At 38.6% G+C, this 18,667-nt stretch overlaps 1 long non-coding RNA gene across 1 annotated transcript in view; it reads left to right on the top strand.

Moving 5' to 3' along the window:
- Positions 1–1,201: 1,201 nt before the first annotated feature.
- The window catches only part of LOC140694024 (uncharacterized), a 121,361-nt gene continuing 103,895 nt past the window's right edge, over positions 1,202–18,667 (top strand). Inside the window, exon 1 of the long non-coding RNA XR_012069756.1 lies at positions 1,202–1,433. This is a non-coding gene — a long non-coding RNA (uncharacterized lncRNA). The remainder of the gene's footprint in view (positions 1,434–18,667) is intronic.

Below are 18,667 nucleotides of genomic sequence, written 5' to 3'. Positions count from 1 at the left end.
CCACTGGAGTCATGAACTGCAAGGAACACTTACGTGGTAATTCATGTTGATCTAACTGACCTTTATGGAATACATTACTTAACAAGAGCACAAGTCACGTTTTTCCCGAACGGGCATGGAACCTTTTAATGAATTGATAGAGGCTGAGTATGAACTAGTTTGAGAGAGAGAAACTCGTGAGGGTCCAGTCTTGAGCGGGGGTCCCCACGCTTTTGTGCTTTTTACCTCCAGGAATCCTACCCTGTTTTCAAGGTGAAGAAATTTAAAAGAATAGAAACTATTCCACGTTTGTTCTCAGACTGCAATAGAATTATATTAAAATTCCGAAACAAAAATATTAGCTGGAAAACGCCAAAATGTTTGGTGATTAGACAACGTGGAGATGGACAGTTAATGAGAACCCAACAGCAAATTCACAAGTCACAATTCAAAGACCTAATTCTTACAAATGTTTTTTCACCTGCAAATCTGAAAGGAAGGGACGGTGTTAAAATTCACCTTCCTCTTTTGACTAGGCACCACAGACAGAGATCTGGAAAAGCTGTCTTTGATTAGAATTTTCACCTTTGCCCAGCTTCCACCAGTTTTCCCAGGATCCCATCTGCAGGCTCTGCAGTGAGTGGAGTGTCCCCGTGGGCCTCATCCTGGTCACCAGAAGCTGAAGAGGAGGAAAAATAATTTCCTCTCCACACTTCATGGTGAGTGCATGGCTAGACCCCTTTTTCTCTAGGGCACCACGTAAATGGATAAGCTTGTCTAGGCTAAAAGTTCTCCACTGCGGCAACTATAATTCAAGATTATCTTCGGTAACGTTAGCCTGCTTGCTCAGCCTAAAAACGAAGTTTTATTCACCTGAGCCTTCGCACTGGCTGGCCCCAATTCAGCTTAAGTTGGATCCAGTTTGTCCCCGGACCTAGTCTGGCTTCCCAACCAGACCCGGTCCAACCCAGAACCCGGTCCGGTTTCCAAGTCGGACCCAGTCGATCAACGGACTCGGCCTGGTTTCCAGGCTGGACCCAGTCCAGTTTCTAAGTCAGAAGCAGTCGGACTCAAGCCAGTCCCAGACGTCGTCTGAAAAGGAACTACTCCGAGTCCGGAAGCTCCGAACGCAGCTCTGCGAGGCTGGGCTCCGCGCGGCGGCCGCGCGGCCTCCGAGCCGGCGGCGGGCGGCGCGCTCAGCGGGCCCCGGGTACCCGGGCCTGGTCGCTCTGTGCTCTGCACCGCGGGGTCTCCGTCGCCTCCCTCTTCTGACCCGGGACGGGTGAAAGATAGACTGAGATACACGGAAAGTTTTGAGAGTTTACTTGAACAAAAATCGTTTTGAATCTAGAAACAGCCAGTCTAACAGATATAAAAGGAGCTCTGCCGAGAGGTGCGGAGTTTCACAGGCAGAAGGAAGCAAGAAATGGAAGTTGCATGAGGCAAAGAAGCAGGTTGGTTATCGCATCGTTAACTTCCTTCGGGGAATGACAGGGTCTGTCAGGCAGCTTGCCTACCCAGTGCTGATCGGCCTTTCCTGACTGACTGCTTTCCGATTCTGTTTCTGGAAGAGCTGAAACTGTAAGTCTTAGTTTGGTGGCGTGTGGCTTAGTGAATTGTGCTCTGGTTAATTAACAACAGGTCATTTGGGCCTGTTGTCTATTTTCTTTTTTTTTTTTTTAACAGAACCAAAGCTGCCGTAACGATGATTTTGGTTAAAATTTGCGTCCTAACTGCGTGCTAGGCATTATTCTAAGAGTTATACAAATGTTTAACACATTATTATCCTCACAGGAATCCCCAAGTGGTGGGTATTTTTATTATTTCCATTTTTGAGATCAGGAAATCCAGGCAGGGAGAGGTTAAGTATTGTCTAAGGTACATAACTGAAGGCAACAGAGCATAATTTGAACCCAAAAGTGTGGATTCTGAGCCCGTACATTTAACTGCCTTGGAAAAATCTCTGTGTACATGTGCAAGGTTTTCTAGGATATATACACATAAATGAAATTGTTGGATTACAAGGTATGAGCATTTTACTATTTTTAGAGTTATTATTCCAGTTTCTATTCACACCAGCACTAAATGAGTGTTTCAGGCTCCAGTCTCTGTCCTCATGTGGAGAGGAGATATTTGCTTGATCTAAACTAGTTATGTGTATTTGCTGATGGTTTGAAGACTAGGAGGTCTGTGCTTTCAGCTATACTTGCCACATCAAAGTTTGTTTTGTTTTATTTTGGTTCTATTATATTTCTTAAGCATGGTTATCTTTAAAATTTTTCTTTTCTATTTAATCTTAATTGTTACAAGTTTGAGTAGAAAGCATCCTCAAAACATGAACTTTAGCACCACTTGGACCTTCGATTCTATTCACCTTTCACTACAACCACCAAATATTTCTTAAAACTCTTCTCCCTTGGTTCTATTTACCAAGGATATTTACTGATCATCTTTCTTATGAACAAGACACTGTGCTAGATACAGGGCAAACAGAAACAAATAAGGCAGAATTCCTGTCTCTGAAAACTTACAAAGGAATTAGCCACATAAATGATTATAATGAAATCTGGTAAGTGCTGGAATGGAAGTATAATCATATGCTGTGAGAATATACATGACAGAGTATTTATTTCTGCTTTAGGTGGGGCTTAGGGATGGTGACATTGAAACTGGGAATTCAAAAATAGGATTTTCTTAAACTCTGAAGAGAAAGTGAAGGTATTTCTAAAAGTGGGGAGCATAAACAAGTGCTTGGAAGTTCACAGCGTGTTCATGAATCAGCAAGCGGGGGAGTTCAGATGGTGGATGGTGGGAATTGGAAAAAGAATTTACAACTTATATGGCTGAGAAGATAAGCTGGTCAAAACTTTGTCAGTGGTTGCCTGGGGTGGCAACTGAGAGGAGAAAGAGAAAGGGTCAGAGCTCACTACCACCTTCCCAGTTTGGCTCTTACTGGTTTTGTACGCAGTCTAGCTTTACACATCACTTTTTCCCTTGAAGATTCTTTTTCCCATAATAGCTCTTGAAAACTTACACCACTTTTTAGACGGCTCCTTGTTTTTTCCAGTGTAATGACTTTTCCCCCTAAAATCCACTAAATAAACATACTATGCAAAGTTATATTTCAACATTACTGTTTCAAACAAAGGCACACTTACACATTTACTTTATACAATAGTTCCTTTTCAAAGAATATTACTTGGAACAAATTTGAAATGCATGCTACTGTTGGATGACCCCTAATTATTTTGCTTTGCCTATGGATACCAAGAAAGAGGAAGAAAGAGTTGTCCTCTTCTGTTCCTCTTCATTCTTGTGTATGTATACTGTTTCCTTATGTTTTGAAGCACGTATTTTTCTACTGAAAGATTCCAGTCTTTTCTATTTATGTCAAAGCCTTTCATATCAGGTAGTTATTTTAGGGTTAAAGTCTCAAGAGAAAGAGAATTGTCAAGTTCATATGATTCTGATATTGAATGTCTGCCCAACATTCAAACAACAGATTTTACCTTTGAAAGAATGGTTTTTCACCCCTCCTCCTGCCATCATAAATCTTCCTCCTTTGGGAACATAAAAAAACTTCATTACATTACATTATATGTACAAACAGCATTTATACACTTTTAAATTGATTATTTTTCATAAATATGTTGCTATTATTTGGTTGATATATTATCTGTCTGAGAAAAATGTCAGACATATTTGATTGGCGTGGACATAGTCCACATTTTTATATTTAACAATTTTTCTTTTAGGTGCATTGTTTTCAGGAATAAGGTAAGGCCACTGAAGGAGGAGATGCATTTGGATTTCACATAAGACCTCATTCATTAGAGCACAGCTAATAATAAAAAATTTGTAATCTGCTTCTGTATATTGACAAGATTATGCCTATTGTACCTGATTCCAAGAAAATAATTCAGTTCTGACCACTTCAGCAAAAACAAATAACTATTAGAAAACAAAATATTATATCAGTTATTTCACCAAAGAATGTGCCAAACAAGCAGTCTGAGAGAGTGACAGTGAGGGCTGCTGGCGAGCCCAGTAGCCAGTGATCCAGGACCATCTTTTTATTTGGGCTGCCGTGCTAGTCTGCCTCATTCTTGTCTAACTCTGCATCAGATACAAACTCCAAGAAGGGATATCTAATTGGCATGGACTAGGTTATTCCTACACTTTAGTGACTACTTTGAATGAGACATTGTTTCCCAAAGTAGGTTTTTTATTAACTATAAAATTGCAGAAGTCGCTCAATATAGAAAAAATAACAGACGTTTTTTCAGTAGACTACCAGTATACACACACAAACATTTTCTTCCACGTGTAAACGTTTAAAAATACATTGCCATAATGAGTCTGTCTCAAACAAAAAGTGCCCTCAGCACCGTAGTGCAGACTAACCGAATGAGAGCCATTTAGTGCGTTCAGCTTCAAGTCTGGAATCTCTGGATTATATATCTTCCTTGTTTCTGCAGTTAGTCATAAAACTTTGCCAGCAATTTATGTCTTCTCTTCACAACCCCTTATATGTGTTATTGTTGTTTCTCTAAACACCCTTTGAACAGGGGTGACCTGGTGAACAGTCATATGGGACGTAAATATTATTAGTTCTGGTCTATTTCTGAGGGCGCCATTTGGGCAGACTGTTGGCCAGCGTCTGTGAATCAGTATAGAAACTCTACTTATGTTATTAAAAAAAAAAAAACAACAGATAAAAAGAGGTGTGATTCAAAAGACTACCCATTGAAAGGATTGTCTTTTTACACTGTCTTTCAGGGCCACAAATAAGCAGGACTGTACTTCAATAAAAGATTTTACTAGTTGTTTGAGAAAAGCCTGAAAACCAAACTGGTTTTTCATCCTCAATCACCCAGTCAAAAGGAATTGCCAGTGAATCTATTGACATGGGTTTAGAAAGAGGTGCATCTTTGAAGTGTTTGACATGATACAAATATCTCAAATGTGGCAGAGCACTGGCTGTTCACCACATCATTATTCTTTTATTCTTCCTGAAATTATTTCTAGACTGTATCTAGCAGCTTCCTTTGTAGGTCTTAAGGTGTGATCAGGTGACTGCTCTAGCTAAGGAAATGTAAGTAGAAATCATGGCTACTATTTTCAGGACAAAGAAGCTAAGAAGTCTTGTGCTTCTTTTGCAGTTTTTACAATCTTCCCTGCTACCATGTAGATGCAGAGGATGACAGTGCTCTAGGGAATGACAGAGATTTAAGAGACAAAGATTCTGAATCTCTGAATCACTACGTGAATGAATGCCACCGTTCAGAAACACCCATACTGGCCTGTCACATGAGCAAGAAGTCCTCTACTACTGGGTTAAGTGCCTGAAACTTTGTATTATGGAAATTAGTATTAGAGCCTGGATTGAGGCATACTAATGCCTTGTGTCTGGCCCTTCCTACCACAAAACTTTACACTGTGGGTCAGTGAGCTAGCATAGGGATTCTGCCAGTGGCCAAAGATGTCCATTTGAGTATACACCAATAAGCTAAGACAGTAATTACTGAGTAGGTTTCTTGTTTCATTGACCTTGGGCAAGTACTCCATTTTGGCACTTGTCCTGTAAGTCTGATTTTCACTACCAGACCAAAATGATTTTATGGGTGTCTGGGACTAAGGCTAGCTAGAACTCAGGATCCAATACTACCTAAAAGGTTTTTGGTAATTCTCTTCCTTGTTTTTCACAGTGCACAGTACCTTAAGTTTTTGGAGGGAAGTCTGGGAGGAAGGACCAGAGAACCTATGTATGGTGTAACAGTAAATCCTTCCTTAACATGTGTGATTTTGACATGTTTATTTTGACTTTACTTGCACATGTTTGTGCAGTTTTTACATGTTCAACAATTTAAATCTTTTCTTTTCCAAATATGAGCTTCCAGGAAGCTGTGAACCCAGTACTCTGCTACTTACCTCCATGTACACATATACCCTACTATGAGATGCATAGGGAGAAATTATAGACACAATTGAAGTTTCAGTAAAAAGATTTTAAGGTCATTCTAATGCATCTTTTTTGTTCAGTTTAGTAAGGACTTTGTAATTTGGGGAAGAATGATGAGCTTGAGGATAGTGGCAAATGGTTGAAACTTTACCATTAGCTTTGGGGAACTGGAAATAGAATGGATGAATAAAATGACTGCCAATCAGCAGTAACCCTCCTTTTTCACACAGCCAAGAAATAATGATCTCAACTAGAATTGAAGCCAAAGTTCCATGAAGTCTTTGGTCCTTCTGCTGTACAATATTGTCTGCCATGCATACCTTCTGCAACTCTTTACATCAGTTCAGACCCATTTCATCAATAAAATGTCTACTCCAGGTATTAAGATAGACTTACAACGGTGGATTTTGAATAAATACCCTTTTACATTGATATTCCAGTGCTGAGTAATATGGGGAAATGGTCAGGTTGTAACTAATGCCCAGGGGCTGTAGCACTGCAAGTAAAATGTAGTAGGAGCCTTCCTTAGACCTCAGAGTGAACAGCACGTACCAGTGCAACATGAAAAATCATAGCTCCTGCATGTTTTTCTGTAGTGCTACACGTGAGTGAAGGAAGTGGTATGACTTCACCAGACACTCAAAGGAAAGGTAAAAACATTCGTTTTCCTGATACTGAAATTCTTCTATGGTTAAAACACCAGTTTTACAATTTGTAGAACTAATTCTATGAAGACTTTTTATCTTATTATTGGTGTGACAATTTCGTCACCCTGTGTGGGAATTTGAAACTGTCACACAAGATGAACAACCCTCACTCCTTTGTTGAAGTAATACCTGAAGTAGAGAATCAACTATTTTTTTTTTCCAGTTAAGCTGGACAGAACAATGAAATCTAAATGGTTACCACTGTCTTTTCTTTTAAAAAGTGTTTGTTCAAAGGGCCAAACATGGCAGTAGTCTTTGAAAGTCTCTTTAGGTTCAACTGCAGGCAACTCAGTTCTTTTATAAAAACTCCAGCACTCACTTAGTCCCCTAAGAGTGATCAACTTATGATGTGTAATATGAACCTTCTGTGTGAATCGTTAACTTCCCTTAGATGGGGCAAACCACAGTGTCTTTTAGTGCACTAATGGTATCAAAATGCATAAAGATCAGATGCAACTGCACTCTTCTGTTTGATACTGATCTGGTATTATAATAAAGGAATTATAATGCAGGGCACTAGGGAAATCGTAGCATATCCTCATATCCAGCTTACTACTGCTTAACGATTTCGTAAAGGCTCCTTTCGATCAAACCCTCCTTCCCAAGCTTTGAATAATGGGACCCTGACAAAGAGATAAGGTAGAAATTAGAATTTAGGGCTCCCCAAATATTAACGACTAATGGCTTTCCCATATCCCATTAAACACTTTAACCATTGCTCATTGGCTCAGAGGGAATATTACTTTCCCTCTAGTCTCAAACAAAATATAAATAATAAAAATACTTAAGGAAACTTCTTTTCAGGATCTGCTCTTAACTCATATTAACACTCGTGGAAAGTTATGCAACTACTGGACTTTGAAAGACAAATGGAACCTTTAAACACCTTTTTTTTTTTAATGCCAAGTTCCAACTATGAGATTTGACCATAAAAAAGCCTTCACAGTATTCTGGTTCAAATGTTTTCATTCAAAATTTCCTAGCTTTCATCAATATTCTGTATTAAAATGGAAAAATTAATACCCTGTGCTTTTCCTAAGAACATATCTTTCTTAGTTGCTAAAAATTTTACAAAATTAAAATACAAGGCTTGGAAAGGTCATGTGGATACACAGTCTTCCAGACACTCAGTTTTCACTTATTTCCTCATAGTTCCACAAAATGCAAAAGAGAGAAAATTGTTATTTTAGAATTTCTGTTGCTATAGTGGTTTTATAACAATTCTAAAAGGTAACTGCAAACCCTTCATATCTCATTTTTTAAATAAATGAAATGAATTCAGAATTTCAAGTCTTACTTCATCTATAACTCCCACCACATACATTTTAAGAATCAGTTAACTCAGCACTGTTAATATACCTTCCCTTCTACTTCTTTTAAGCTAATACATACTGAAGAATGAATAATTCTAAAAAAATAATTTCCCAAATTAGATGTATTAATGAATATACTTGATTCTAAAAAATGTTATTAGGGTGTCAGTGAAAGTAGCTATCTTCTAAAATGGAATTTGGTGACATTCACAAATGTTTCATGTTCATCAGTTGCTTAATAATTTTCCTACTCAGACTGCAGAGGAAACATACAACAGCCAGTAAAACTTTCATTTCTACCTGAATTGCAGAATTCTCAGAGAAGACAAGTTGGAGGTCTTTGCATTTTTGATACAAATGTGCATTTCTCTTCTGAAATAGTTTAAGATTTCAGGCCTCGATTTTAAACAACATAGAAAAGCACCCAAGTTTGTAAATCATCCACTCATTCAGAAGCTTTTTATTGCTTACTGGGTACTAGATAGGCTGACATTGAAGAGCACACAGTTGACTGCCCTGGGAATACTGACAAAGGCAATTACAACTTGGCGGTGGCCTTTACAGAGCTTCCTAAGGTTTGAGCAATCAGAAGAGCTTCTGGCAGAGGCAGTATCTGAGCTGCGGTTAGAAGGAGGAGCAGATTCAGCTAGGGAAATAAGGGTATGGAGAAAAAGACCTTTGAAGCACTGCCCCCTCCCTTCCCCCAGGCAAAGCCTCAGGCACAAGGAAATGTGATGTTTGCGGGGCTATGCAGGTGGTGTAAAGATTATATTCAATTGGCAATAGAGGGCTAAATTCTGTATGGCCGTTGAAGATATGCTAAGGTGTCTTCCTAAGGCAGTGGGTGGCGACTGACTAATTTTAAGCAGAAGAATGATTTGCTTTAGGAAAGTCGTCTTGGTGTACTGCTGAGGGTGGAGCAGAGGGAGCCGAGGTTTCCGAGGGCTTGAGGGGCTAATGCTTGCAATTCATGTGAGAGGTGATGAAGGTCTACCCGTGGGAATGGAGAGAAGTGGACAGCTGTAAGAGGACTGGTGAGGAGGGGAGAGGTAGGAATCTAAGTCGATGCCATTTATTTGCTTGGGGGCCCCTGGCTGGTTGTACTGAGAGAGAGGGAGTGTGGGGAAGGCTGGGGCCCGCAAAGAACGGCTGAAATAGAGATTGCGTTTGGGCACCATGCTGCCTTGCTGTACCTTCAAATGAATTTAGCTGAATCTGGCTGAAGGGGTAGCTGGCCAGGACCAAAGCTTTATTTCTGGGCTAGATTTAGATTAACAGAGGGAACTTGAATTATTGGCCCCAGTGAATGCCACTGACTCCAGAGGAGAAATTCTCCCTTCAGCAATGTTGGGCACTAGTCCATCTGGAACAAAAAAGCTGGAAGAAGAAAAGACAAAAACTTCATTTGGATATTGTAAAAGGAAAGAAGATATTTTAAAAATTGACTAAGTAAAGAGGAGTTAATACAAGTGTTGCACTCTGTAGCAAAACTCTGTTTTATGTATAGTTGTTCAATTATAAAGAAAAGATATTTATGTGGAAAGTTTATACAGTTCTTGAGTTTGTACCTTGACTTACAAAAGTGCACTCTGTAGATTTTTTTTCTCTGTGGTCTTTCTAAATGTAATGCTCAATTCTCTGCAGTTTTCAAAAATTAATCAATAGTTTTATCAGTGCCACCTAATTTGGGGATTCCATTAGTGGTAGCAACCTTGCACTTAATTACTTACTATCTATTGAATGACTCTCTTTTGGGGCATCTAAAACAGGGAAGGTCTTTTGAGACCTGAAATTATCTACAAAGCTTGTGCATGGGTAGTTGACACCTTTGTCAAACTGAGCACACTAGAGTTGGTGCTTGGATAGACATGGAAGTCAGGCCTTTCCAGGTCTCAGTCGTAAATCCTGCGATGTTTCTCCCTTTCTCTTTTCTCTCATTTATGTTAGCTTGAGGCAGAGATTTTTGGCCCAATATTATCAGACTTTCTGACGTACTTGGTTCCTGGCTGCAGGCAGAAAGGGTTTCTTTTAACAGAGCCATATATTTCTCCCCTTCCTGCTTTCAGATGGGCTAGCCCTGATGAAGTGGCTCTCTCTTCTAAAGTAGTGAAGCAGTTTTGTCTCACTTGGCTCCTGATTGCAAGTAATGGAAAACAACTTTGTCTAATTTAAGAAGGAATTTACTAGAAGGATGTAAGGTAGGAGGCAAGGGGAGGCCAGGAAGTGGGAGCACAGGCAGGGTCTCTCCTCTGAAATGCTCAGGGCAGTGCCCTGGCCCTACCTCTACTGCTGACAGTGCACCGATGGTAAGGCCATTATCACTACCCATCTCTGCCACTGAACACTGCACCCTTAGGTTCATCTCAGTGTCGCTCGTTGAAGGTACAAAAGCTGGGGAAAGAGCTCAATATCCGAGACTAGGTCCGGGTTCCTATTGTTGCTGCTGGGGCAGGGGAGGGGCCTACCTGGCTTTCTTTGACCCCTGTATCAGGAGGTGGGCAGTGTCTCTCCAGGCCTCATACAATGAAGATGCCTTCCATTTCGAAGGGGTTTGTGGAGCCAACAAATGACAAACATTCATTATAATTTATTCTTTTGGCTACCTCTGTATGTTCTTCTGCACATATTTGCATTAAAAAATGCCTTCACCCAACATAAAGTAACTGTTCCACATACCACTTAAAATATCTTTCTTCCCTCCCCAATGGGAGAAAGCCCAAAGTGAGTTAGGCTCCAAATCCAGAATCTCTGGGTGGTGTGTATTTTCTCTAGTTTTGCACAATCCCACTTCAGAATTCTGCCACTAATGACATGCATTACATCATTAATTACTTCCAACAAACCTTCCCAAGAAAAGGAAACTTTACTAAAATGTGTAAATAAAGCCATGACTCAACAAGGAAGGAAAAATAGGTAGAGGCATTAGTCTCTGTTTCTGCAACTTGCTATGAGGTAGTAGTTGGTATTTATAACTTTCTTCCTCCACAAAGCATTTCTGTTTGCTTTGCACTCTGTTAGCACCTCAGCTGGCTGGGATTCTTTACCCAGTGGGATCACTCAAACCTTCATTCCTGAGGGACCTAAGCTTTTGGTGGTTCTGCCTGAAAAGATTGCCAGTCTTTGATTAACTTCTAACGCTGGACTTGGTAATGTGAGAAGGTGTTCTGTTTATTCTCCTCCCTGCTTCCATTGTATAACAGCTATCCTAATTTTCCTTGAGAATTAGACTCAATCAAATCAGGCTAAAATATTCTCTCTCTCCTTTTTTTTTGGCCTGTCTTCATAGTGACATAAAAAGTATGAAATGGCCCAGTGGCTGTCTCACCTCCATTAAATGCTGAAAGCATTGCTCTATTTTTTATTATCTCCACATCAGTAGCAGAGTCTGAAGATGATGGGATGGAACGAAAAATTTTGCAAAGTGGAATTAGTAATTAGGTCATTGTGAATAATAGCACCACCATCGTTCCAGCCCTTGGTTTCTGGACTAAGACAGCTTGGCTTTGGGAAAAACAGAATTACTTCCTACTTGCTGGTTCACAACAGTTACTGCATCTGCAGAACCACACCACATGGATTTTTCAAGGATTTTCTCCTATGTGATTATTCAAATCAATCTTCACTAGCCTTTTCACCTCTTTTTGACTCCAGATGCTGGGCACATGATAAAACCAATCCACTGATCATGTTTAATGTAAAGTAAATGCTTTGGTCAGAGGCATTGTTATGCAGGATGCCAACACTTGGTTTACCTTGAGATGGAAAAATGCCCATTAGTTTTCGTTCTATAGAGAGTGGTGGTTAGCACTAGAATCCTAGGTTCTCAGAAATTAGTGTTGGCTCTCACACAGTGTCATAGATTTCCCTAAATATTTGAATTTTTTCTTACTCTTTAATGTAGTTAACTTGGTAAATGCCACAGCTGGTAAGTGGTGGAGCCGGAATTTAAATTCAGGTAGACTGACTCCCAAATATGAGTCCTCCTTATTTCTATGCAATGTACTTCTCTGAATGTGTTACTTGTGGTTTTCATATCCTTCAAGATCACTAGGCTCTTCTTTATTAATGGAGACCTGAGTCTGTGAAATGACCTTGTTCTAGGAACTGGGTGAGAGGTCAAGAATTTAATTTCTATTTTAGGTTTTTTTTTTTTTTAAACCAGAATGCATAGTTTTTTCAATTATATAAGTCAAGTAAGACTTTAGCAGGTTGTCCTCCTACTTCAACCCCAGAAACCCCATGGGTGATTAATCATTGCCAAAAATATGTAGGTTGGAACATTTTGATGCTGTAGTAGCTATGCCTTCTTTCCCTCTAGGATTAAATGCTACATAATGGACATCTTACTAAAACGAAGGAAGCTGATTCATTGGGAATTTCTCCAAGCGGCATCCCCAAGAGAGCTATCATGAAAATGCCTTTCTAAAACGCTGGTGCTGTTCTCACCGATGTGTGTCTTCTTGGTGAGAAAAGTGAGTAGAGCATGGATTCGACAGCTCACACATGGTAAATCCACTATGGTCTTCCTATTTTCTGAAGTATTTGCATTCCTTCCTTTTTGACATACCAAGGAATGTCTGGTATTTCAATGGGTAGGATATGGAAAAAATAAATCCTCACTATACCTGTAGGTGCACTAGATAGAAAAAGCTTTTAATTAAATTATAAATTTTATCAAAGCAAATGCCTGTACGCACTTCTAAAAGCCAAGGAAGAAAATAAGGCTTTTGACAGTAGACAGCAGCTACTCTCACACACCCTTGTCCTTCATTTCTGCATTCAGGGTTGAGGATTATCAACGCTTACACTTTCTTCTGCTGTATTTCCAAATATTCTGCTTAATTATGTAATTCAGAATTTTCTGGATTTTTCAGCTATAGATATTATGTCACTTCCAACATAGTTATGGAGTCATTTTTGGTTAAATCAATATTGAACGTTTACATTCCTATGACTACATTAATATTGTAGTCAGCTGAGCTTAGAGTGTGGAGATATTTTACTTTTTGTAAAGCTTTTTGTTTTTCTTGGTGTTAGTAAGAAAATTCTTTAAAACGTTTTTGCTGATATTATACACATTTATTGTTAGCAATCACCAAATTCTTCAGATATATGGAACTCCTCACAATAAAATCATAAATCAAGCACAACAGATAATCTATCAATCTCATCCCCCCAGGCCCCCCACCCCTGGGCAACATCCTTTTTGAGCTCTCTGTTCTGCAGTGTTTGTTATCTAGACCAGCTGCACATTCGTCATCCTGGGGCTTCTTGTCACATTTCAGCTGGAAATCCTCCTTACGTTGCCCATATATTGAATCTCATTTCCTGGATGCTGTTTCTTCCTTTTTCTTAGTTTACTCTTTTGTATTGGTGGAGCACGTCCTACTGAGGAAAGTTGTTTATGGACAAAGTTTCTGAGATCCTTAATCTGAAAAAGCCATTCTTTTTATCTTCTAGCTTCTAATCTGATGCCATTGTATGTTTTTCACCTTTTATTGTATCTAAAGTCAGTAGGATTTTTTTTTTTTAAATCAGCAATGTCTGGGATTTCTTATGAAAATTTTTAACCATACAGATAAGTTGAAAAAAATTTACAGTAAATATCCATATACTCTTGCCCAGATTTTACCATGAACATTTTAATATACTGTATCACACATCTGTCCATTTAGTTATCCTTCTTCCATCCATTAAGCCATCATGCTTTTTTTTTGATGAATATTTTTTTGATGTAAGTTGCAGAAATTAGGATACTTTTCCCCAAATATTTCAGCATGCATATCAACTAGGGTTCAGTACTTGTTTACAGGCTCTGTTTTATGGTAAAATTTTCATGTGATGAAATGTACAAATCTTAAGTCTACCATTAGGTGAGTTTTGTGCATACAAACTGCTATCAAAGTTTAGATAGAACATTATCATCACCATAGAAAGTTCTGTCTTACCTCTTCCCAGCCAGTGTCTATCTCTAACTACTTGAGGCACCCAGAGTCACAGAGGGAAAGGACTCCTGGGAGGTGTGCTTTACTGAGGATGACTGAAGTTGACCACAACTTTCCTTGCGTATTCCTTGCTCTCATCCTCTGCTTATGTAACTGCTTCTTTTTTCCTTAGTGGCTCTGTTTATGATTTCCTCTATAGTGCTAATTTTATAATCTTCTAAAAGTTACCTTTCTTATTTTTTGGTCTCTATCCAATGTTTGAGTAAAAAGTTTTAAAAACATTTAAATACTTTTTTTTATTGAAGTATAGTTAGTTTACAATGTTGTGTCAATTTCTGACATACAGCGTAATGTTCCAGTCATACAGATACATACATATATTTGTTTTCATATTCTTTTTCATTATAGGTTGCTATAAGATATTGAATATAGTTCCCTGTGCTATATAGTATAAACTTGTTGTTCATCTATTTTATATATAGTAGTTAGTATCTGCAAAATGAATATACTTTAAAAGCAAAAAAGTGACGTGAATATAAAAGATAAGGAGGATGTCTTATTTTTTTTCCTTTTTCCTTATAGTAACATCTTAAATTATCTCAGTATTAAAATAATATATATATCTTTGAGAAAACACATCTTTTTTGTTCATTTTAGCATTTTGATTTTTTACCTTAAAAACATTCACGATGCTTGGAAGGAATTTATTTGAGAGTGATGGTGATTTATTCTTCTCTTTAATTTTTCCTAAGTTTGAAATTATAGAGTGGTTTCAGAAAAAAATACTCACAGTTTTTTCTGGAAGCTTTTTACATTTATAAAAAGCCATACTCTTTCACACTGTACAATGCAAAGGCTTTTAATATAGCGCGTATCACTGTTTAAGCACATTCAGTGTTGGGGTGGTGTTGGTAAGTGATAGAGATACTGAATACTTAGATCATCTACTTTAACAATAGGGTGTAAATAACTTACATTGAAATACAAAGCATATGTACTTCAAATATAATTTACTGGATAATCCCAACCATCCCCTCCTCCCTCCCCCTCAAATAACACTGTTGATTCAAATATATACCACTACAGTCTTTATCAGACTAAATTGGTAGTGTTGAATTTAAGTTAACAGTAAGTTATAATTAAAAACCAAGGGAAGAGACAATTGATTACTCTGATAATTCAAATCAGTATCAAGGTTGCCCTGGTAACAAGCCATCCTTCTTAAAAATGTGTGAGAATTCGAATTAGTGCCTCACTACTGAGCTACGTATGGAAGCCAGCTGATTCAAAACTTTTCTTAGGAATGCAACATAATTCTCTAAGAAACTTGTTTTTCTACTCTTCTAGGAAAACCATTAGCATAAGGAAAATTCTAACACTTACTATTAGGATTTTTACTCCCCAGCTTTTCAGAGGTTACTTTGACTTCTGGAAAAACTATTTGTTCCCCCCTACAAATATGTTAGAAATACCCTAACTTCAGGGGTGGTCTGTTTTCCTTTTCTGTAAAAATACACACACATACACACACACTCAAAAGTCTCTAACCTTCAGCATTAGGAGGGGTAATCCACTTTGGGAAATTGGTTATAAAACCCCAAATGCACTGGGGTTGAATAACTGTGAGGTAAATTTTAATCTCACTAGTCAAACTGTGGCTTGTCCTTGATGTCACTGAAAGTGATGTAAAGTGTACTGAATCCACCACAATAAAATGTCCATTGTTTCTGAATTCTGCTAACTTTTTGATTTATGAAAAAAAGTTTTTCTCTAAGACAGTGATTAAAGTGAGATAGGACAAACTGAAGTGGATTTGAGTCCTTTTTTTAATGTGAGGGGGGACCAAATGGACTTACATTTTCCCACTTGTCAGTGAGTGGGTGGTCGTTCCCTCCCCCTTTTTCCCCAGGAACTGAACAGTATTTTTAAATTTTTTTTCTAAAGTTTTTTTTTTAAGTTAAAATAGAACCTATGTGTGCAGTCGCTGTTCACTAGGATCACATACCATGTACACTAAAGAGATATATTTGCTTGATTTCAAACTGCAAAGTCTTTTTGGCATTCTTAATTGAAGGAAATATTTAACCTTTGTATTAGGTGACAAAATCCCCAAGTGAGCACTTTTAAATGAAAAATCAACATTTGAAAAAATCTTGCAAATACACATTCATTGTGAAAACCTTGAAAATATGATTAAAAGAAAGAAAAAGTAGTTTATTGCTAATTCTATTTCGTTTCTAGTGATCAGTTTGTTCAAGTGGTCAGTTTCTTCTTGATTCAGTCTTGGTGGACTGTATGTTTACAGAAACTTGTCCATCTCCTCTAGGTTATCCATTTTGGTGCCATATAGTTTTTCATAATATTCTCGTATGATATTCTGTATTTCTATGTTATTTGTTATAATTTCTCCATTTTCCTTTCTTATTTTGCCTATTTGTGCTCTCTGTTTTTTCTTCTTTGTGAGTTTGGCCAGAGGTTTGTTGATTTTATTTACTCTTTCAAAAAACCAGCTTTTGGTTTGATTGATTTTTTTCTATTTTTTTTTTAGTCTCTATTTTATTTATTTCCTTCCTGATCTTTATTATTTCCTTCCTTCTGCTGACTTTTGGGGTTTTTTGCTCTTCTTTTTCTAATTCTTTTAGCTGGTGGGTTAGATTGTTTATTTGAGATTGTTCTTCCTTTTTGAGGAAGGCCTGTATCACTATAAACTTCCCTCTTAGCACTGCCTTTGCTGCGTCCCATAAATTTTGTGTGGTTGTGTTTTCATTTTCATTTGTCTCAAGGTATTTTTTTAATTTCAACTTTGATTCCATCATTGACAAGAGAAAGTAATTTAAAAGCTCAGGAGCTCATGATATACACTATTAATATTTTAGAATAAATCTATTAGGATGATTTTTAAGTAAATGTATATAAAATGTAGGATAGTTTATTGAAATAATAATTTTTCTTTTGTTCTTTTGCTGTAGATAATTTCTCCTTCCATTTTCCAACATAGTGACCAAGTCTTTTTTCCCTACCTTGGGGAATTAATAATGGCTTTTGTGTGGCAGGGTCAAGAGTAAAAGTTGTCAGACAAAACAATACCCATTGAGAGCTTTTGTTAAAGTGGCATCAGACTGTCTAAGGAGAGGAGGACATTCAGGAGCTGGATGAAGCTGGGGAGGAGAAAAGATTTTGAGAGCTTCTCCCAGGACTGGGTATGGTGACAAGTGTATGAGACCTTCTGTGCCCTGTTGTTTCCTGGGACCCCTGGCATTGTCAGGGCTTCTAGGAGACTGGGTGGATGGTTTCTTCTAAAGTGGGGTCCCACGTACTAGGATGCTCCATCCTGGATACTGGCTCTGGGCTTTAGCTTGGCATCTCATTGACAGAGTCTCTGACTTCAAGGTCCCAGGCAGGACAGGACAGTGAACACAACTGCAGCCACTAGCTTGGCCTGGAGACCAAGAGGAACTAGAGAAAGGGTAGCTTCCCCTAATGTCCTGGCCTACCTGTGCCTCTGGGCTTCTTGCGTAAGCCTAAAGAGGAAGAGGGCCCTACACACTTGGCTGAAATAAAACTTCCCACCGTTCAAGTTGGTAGGCATTTGGTGGAAATACTGTTTTAGAGACACATAGCAATGGGACATTTTAGAGTAAGATTTGGACCCACCATACGTGAGAATCCACCTAGGGTTGCACCCAGGATGGTTCACAACCCGTGGAACTGCAGACATTTGATTGGGTGCCCCAGCATGACTGAGATGGGATTTCCTTCCGCCTGAGGATTCCTGGGAGTAATTTAAGTTTATTTGAAGAAAATAAAGAAACTGTGCTATTTCCTAGCACAGTGGTTCAGAGTGGAAACTCTAAATTACTCCGTATGTTCCAGTCATGTCTCTGCCAGTTATGATCAATGTGAGCTTGGACAAGTGACTTAACCTTTTTGTATCCTGGCTGTTTATCTATGAGATCAATAGTAGTACCCACATCATAGGGTTGTTTTCAGGAATGAACGAGTTACAACAGTGTCCGGCACCTAGTAAGTGCTCAGTAAGCAGTGACTTGGTGCTAACCTTTGTGGTTGCCTGGACGCGTTCCCACTACTTGTGGGTTTGTATCCAGGATAGCTGAGCATGTTCCGTAGCACACATCTCCTCCAAAGATTCATTAGAACCCCCAAAAGAGGTTTCTTTGAATAGGTATTTTTGCCCTTGTTGGGAAACTGCTGGGCTTAGATGATGCAGACTATTAGAAGGAGTGATGGCTTCTGGGTCCATTGGGAGACAGTAATGAGAGTGAGTTGAAAGGATCTTATAGAATGCTTTAAAACTTCTCTATGGTCAGCAGAAGGTAGAGAAAAGAAGGGAAAGCAAATGCAATCTTTTAAGTATTTGCTTATGACAGACTTGTAGAAGGTAAACTCTGTAAGAGCTCTATTTGCACTTTGAATTTCCAAGAAATCAAAAACTCTTCTTGGGGAGTGAGGGGCACCCACTGGCTACTACTCTGAGTCCTGGGGGTAAAAATACACCAGACGTACTGCTGGGGGCATGAGCTAACATACTGGACCAGGAAATGAGGGAGAGTATTCTGCTGTGAGGGCAATAATAAATTATTGAAAACTGAGGATGGTTTCTTAAAGGAAAAAGCCATTTACCACCCCCTAACATAACACAATACCCATTTGAAACTTGCCTTGGGCATTTGGCTGAGATGTAGCAGCAAGAGTGGTTTCATGGATTAAGAAACAGTGACTGGTGAGAGAGGAGGGTACAGC

The sequence above is a fragment of the Vicugna pacos genome, chromosome 3 (assembly GCF_048564905.1).
Source record: "Vicugna pacos chromosome 3, VicPac4, whole genome shotgun sequence".
Taxonomy (NCBI): domain Eukaryota; kingdom Metazoa; phylum Chordata; class Mammalia; order Artiodactyla; family Camelidae; genus Vicugna; species Vicugna pacos.
This window is presented reverse-complemented; position numbering and strand designations above follow the sequence as displayed.